Genomic DNA, 6,183 nt, shown 5'->3' with positions numbered 1-6,183 from the left:
AATCTCAACCATGTGGTGGGGAGAAAAAAAGCACTCGGGATATCTGAAGAAAGATTAAGATAACAAGGTGTGTTTATTTTAGAAAAAAAAGTCAATGTCTAGATGTGAACGTCTACCAACACATAAAGGGATGATATACAGAAGAAAAGGATCAATTCTTCTCATTAGCTAAAAACAACAAAAGAGGATGTAGAAGGCTTAGCTGCAGGTGGCATATCTTAAGTTAAACATTTGGGCCAAACCAATACGTCTAAAAACTGATAAGCAGGTTGGGAAAGGGTTGTTGAAAGGCTGTGGTTTAGGCTTAACTTGACATTATTAAGACTAGTTTGCAAATAATTATACATTTTGGAATGAAGATTGGCCAAGATGTTCCACTAAGCCTGCCTTTCACACAGCTGTTTCACTGTTTGCAGTATCAACAGCTACTTGAAGAGAGGAGATGGATATTGAAGGGGAAGTTAATCTTGGGAAAAGAAACAATGGCACTAAAAGGTAGAATCAGTATGGATATTTCAAAATTTCCAGCAGTTCTGCTTAAGAGAAGATCTTTTCTTCTGAATTTGTATCAGATAATATGTATAAAATAATAGAGGTCCAAGATCCACAAAGCACCCAAGTATAGTTTATCAATCACAGTATTAAAATGATAAACTGTTCTCAGCATTCAAATTATTTAAAAGCTGTATTACTAGGATCAGAAACCCTGCTAACATCAGAAGTACCTAATCAACACCAGACTCCTTATCTGCACTTAATACAGTAAATTATCAGACAATTTGAAGGTTCCCTTGCTGTCAAAGTTTTCAGCTGCTTGGTTTCCTTTTCAGGGGCACCCGGGTTAAAAATATTTTGCTTTTTTTAACAAATACTTCAAGTAAACTAGAAAGAATGAAGAATATGCTGATAATTGACTTGCAGTTTCAAGTAGCTGCTCTAGAAATTTACTTTTATTTCATTGGCTACATGAACTGTGTATTAAGTATAATTATATTTCTCTGCATTAGAAGATGTATATCAGCTGCTGCAGATGGATAACAGTTTACATATATTCTTCAGCATTTGCCTAGCTATAAAGACTGGAATAATTGTCATCTAATTTGTAGCTCATATTGTTCAACCAGGCAACATAAAGAAGATTCTCAAACTGTAAAGGCAATACTAAAATCATATAAACACACATTACATGAGACAGGGAAAAAATCTTATGGCTCTCCTACTGATTTTGTCTAGGATACTCAAGTGTTCCTATCTGCTAGAAATGTCTTTGAAAAACCTATAAAAAACGTTCAACTGTTATTTGTAAGACTTGAAGCCTTAATTCAGACCTGAAGCTCTTTTCTGCTGCTGTTTTCAATATGCCAATTATACTTCTCTGAGAAACTGGATGATACAGTGTTGCATGCCAGACAGGGAGACAGCCAGAAGGCAAACTATAATAGAGATCCAAAGTTTGCTAAATGAACCTTAGCAGTGGTGAGTTAGTTTTCTAAATTCTTTTTCTCACTCTGGGACAAGGAAAGCAAATGAGGATAGCTACTCTAAAAGGCAGCAAGAACAGCATTGTGAAAGTCAGTAACACTCAAGTAAATAAATTTATATAAGTACAGCAGAAAAGGACAACTTACCAATAGGAATTTATTACACTTTAATGGTAAGGAAGAAGTCTTGATCTTAAGATGTCTGTTGTCCTCTATTTTGTTTTCTTCCTCCTACCCTTGTTTTAAAGTCATCAGGATTGATACTGTAGCTGCATAAGCAGAGAAAAACACAGGTTTAAGTAGTAACTCATGAAGATTCATTTTCCATTCAAGGTGCCTTACCAAAGAATGCATATTCAATTATTTGTGTTTGCAAGCAGTATCACGCCTCACAGGTAGGCTGGATTTTCAAGACATTTGCAAATTGCTACATATGTATGTAGGCATATTTAAAGAAATACTTCAATGCAATAGATTTGCCCCTAACAACAGCAAAAAACCAGCCAAATTATTGTTATTTGAACATGAAATGACTGAAAATATTTCACACAGCTACCTTGTTTTTCTTCTTTTGTTCCTCTAATAATCACCTTTCTCCTCCTTTTCTGCTTTGCTTCTCCTACAGCTTGCTTCTACTATTCCATCACCCCTCAGTTTATATGAAGAAAGCCAAGTACTGAACTTACAGTGCATTCCTTTGACTGCAGATACACTTCTGCCTCCTCCTCTCAGCTCTTACTTCAGTTACCTCCACAACACTTCTCCAACAGGCCTTCTTTTGTTAGAAGCTCTGGATATGGTTCATGTAACAAGCAGCAGGAAATTTTGTGAAACAACCACCACCATATCTCTAGAGGTGACAGATCTCCTGCACCTTCATCTGTGTTCAAGAAAGAACCTAAGAAAAGACTTTTAGTGCCCAATGAAATCATGATAACAATCAGCATACAGTGATATACCACAATGACAAGATATACTGTGCCATTACTAAAGATGAGGCAACACCCTGGTTGTCCCCCTGCCTCCAATACCCAGCAAGGATATTTCATCACCTGTGTCAAGAATGAGACTTCCCTAGTCCAGGATTTTGTCTCAGATTTATTCACTGGTTGGAAAGTCATCCACCTCTGACGATCCAAAGAAACTGAAAATAGATAATCCCTGAATTGCTAAACTCCTTCTTAGTGAGGAAAACTGATTTTAAAGTGAGTACAAGAAATTTTCATCAAGAAAAAAGAAAATTAAGGGGCTGGCTATATTTATCTTCTCTGAGCTACCATTGGAGCTCCCCCCATAAATATATTGTTTATAGATAATTAGTCATCTGACAGATACTTTTATAAGTAACCAGTAAACCTGTGCTGTATGTAATTGGTCATCCATAATAGTTTGCTATGTCTGGGGTGAGCCCAAACAGATGAAGCAAGGAGTATTGTAAACTGAAAGTAAAGGTATACTTCATCCTTATAATGCTTAATACACATTTAGAAGACTTGATTTGTAATTAATCACAGCAGTAATGGAATTATAGAAACTAACAAAGTGACAGTAGGTGGGATGCACAGTGCATGTCTTGTCAGTAGCATATTTCTGTACAGCACATAGAAAGAAGAAAACAAAATACACACACATTCCAAACATGAAGCAGAACTAATTTCAACACCTGCTTCAGAGAATGTGTTTTCTACATGTTGGCATTTTGGAAACACAAGTGCAGTGAGCAGAGGGAGGTTTCTAGTTTTCCCACAGACAGACTGATGATGTTATAGACATCCGTGTTCAGAAGGACAAATTTACAATCAAGTATAAATAGCAGCATTAAAATTTAGATACAGTAGATATATCTGGCCATAATATTTTCTGTGAGGAAGTTGCATATCAGTTTGATACACGTTGACTGCTACTGGAATGCAAAAGTCAGTGCACCAGAAGCCCCTTTTTTTCTTTAGAATCCTTGAACTGGTTATACTTAAGGAGTGCAGCAGCATTTCTGAAGTACAGAATTTCAGCTGTGTCAACCCTCAAGAGCTAAGGAGACCCAAATAAGTAGCTCCCTATCCTTTATCTAAGCATGAGAGCGACCCAGAATGCATTGCATTATTCTGTAAGATATTCCAAGGATATTTTTATCTATCAGAAGTGTACTACTTGGGTAACAAAGCCAAACAGTTATTCAGGCTTCAAGTTGTTCTTGTTTTATCTTACTGCATCTTTAGAGAAAAGACACCACTAAATAGCATACATATTCTCATTAAAAAAAAAAAAAAAACAACCAAACTTTAAGAAGTTCATTTTAGCCCTTCAAATATTTTTTTACAGCTTATTTTTCCAAATTCTGTCAAGTTCTCAACAACTTGAGTGAACTGTAGTCCCTGATATATTTTAACACACTAACTGTGGTCGCTCTAGTGCTTCTTCTTATTCATACTCTTGATTATTACTTTTTTCTCCCCTACTTCCCAAAACTGAAAAGAGAAGTTATTTGAGTCGTACTAGCTTGGGTAGATTGATGGTCTAACTGAGGTACACCTGAAAATTTATATGAAAGCGGCTTTAGGCCTCTAAGGAATGACAAGCCTTCCATTCTCTCTACAAGCCCTCTGTCTTCTCTGCACAAGACCATGCCCACAGATGAAGATGCAGCTTAGCTTCATGGTTACACTTGCAAAGAGTTACTTCTGGAGTTAAGTTACTTCCACAGAGCCTCCCTGACACCAGCAAACAGATTCTTCTTTGTGACCACACAGGAGAAAAGACAAATGTCTTCACATGCTTTCAAACTCCAGTCTGTTGGTAGATGGTTTAATAATGACTTACAAGTCAGCTATGTTTTAATACACACCATGTTGAGTATTACTGCACAACTCGAACTCAGAAATACATTGGAACTAGTGTCAGTGAAGACCTGGGTTAGACCATGTGGTCTGTGGTGAGTGCATTTTATGTTTGCATAACACTGAGCAGTGTTTTGTAGATGCTGGCCAGGGTCCTACACAGTGTGGTAAATTGTGCCTCTTTGGACTACTCATAGAGTATTTTTTATTTTCAAACATCTTATAATTTAATCAGGATCTTGTAGTTGTTTGGAAATGAAGTTCCAGGCCTTTGGAGGTGAGAACTTCTTTAGATACCTGCCCATATTTGCCTGCACATCATATGCACCATACTCTTGTGTGGTCTGGGTCATATTCCTAAATTACTTGTTAATGTTAGGAATATTGCTTGGATTTTTCCAAGAAATATCAAAGTTAGTATTATAACTACCCAGGAATCTTCAAGATACTGAGAAGTTATTATAATAAGGGAGAGAACATCAGAGAAGGTAGCAAAGGTGTCATTCTGTATTTCCTCCACAAAAACTTCTCAGAGGAAGAAGTATTTTTTTAATTGTTTCCATGAGACAGTACTGGAAGCACACTAATGGATTCAGTACACAGCCCAAATACCAGATTAAGTTTGAGGTCAGTATTTTAAAAACAAATTTCTCAGGCAAAACATCAGTAACAGCTACAGAGCACAGCAAACTGCAAAAGCCAACAGCAATCTTTAACGTGTACAGCAAAATACCCAAGCACAATGCAGACATAATAAATATTGAGAACAGATGAATCAATATCATGACCTGAAATCGTTAACAGACAAAAACCCCTTCTAATACGCTCTGCTAAATCTGTTATTATCTCAAACCCTTCGAACCAGAGCGCCAAAAAGGACTGTCATGGTTTAACCCCAGCCAGCAACAAATCCCCGCACAGCCACTTGATCACTCCCCCACCCGCAAAAGGATTTGAGGGGGAGGAAGGTGGGGGGAGTAGAGAAGAGATTTGGAAGAGTGAAAAGTGAGAAAACTCATGGTTTGAAATAACAGTAGCTTAATATTTGAAATAAAATAGTAATAACAAAATGCAATAAAAAGGAAAATAAAACAAACCATGCAAATAGAGAACTGCTCACCACTAGCAACCTGATGCCCAGTCAGTCCCTGAGCAGTGCCCCCTCAGCCAATCTCCCCCCTTGTTTTAAATGCTGAATGACACCGTATGGTCTTGACTATCCCTTGGGCCAGCTGCTCCATTTGCCTCCCCTTCCCAATGTCTTGTGCACCCCCAGACTTCTCAAGGCCAGGGTGAGGTGAAAAGGCTTGATTCTTGTTCAGGTGCAGCTCAGCAATAACAAAAACACCCTTTATTTTCAACCCTGTGATCAGCACAAATCCAAAACACAGACCCACAGCAGCCCCTCTGAAGGAAATGAACTATCTCCCAGCCAAAACAAACACAGTTTAATACTCTGAATTTTTATGAACATAATGAGATGTTTCATATTGAAAAGTCAAAAAAAAATCTTTTATACACAATGTAAAAAGTATGTAATTAATATAAAGGTAACAGTTGACACCAGATGAAAAAATTAGAAAGTATGAGCAAATGGAGACTTTTTGGCCTTTTATGTGTGTGTGCTTCTAGTAGTAATTAGAGATAATTACTATATTTTATAGCTATATCATAAGCCACAGGATAATCTTAGCCAACTGGTCTGCAAGCAAACACAGAATCACAAAATCACAGAATCAGCTAGGTTCAAAAAAATCTTTGAGATCATCGAGTCCAACCTAACACCACCTAACACACCTTTTCAGCTAGACCATGGCACCAAATGCTACATCCAGACTATTCTTAAACACCTCCAGGGACAGTGACTC

The sequence above is a fragment of the Corvus kubaryi genome, unplaced genomic scaffold (genome assembly GCF_017639235.1).
Source record: "Corvus kubaryi isolate FWS band 111438036 unplaced genomic scaffold, C.kubaryi_AGA036_p1.0 65436, whole genome shotgun sequence".
NCBI classification, from domain to species: domain Eukaryota; kingdom Metazoa; phylum Chordata; class Aves; order Passeriformes; family Corvidae; genus Corvus; species Corvus kubaryi.
Note: the sequence above shows the minus strand (reverse complement) of the source record.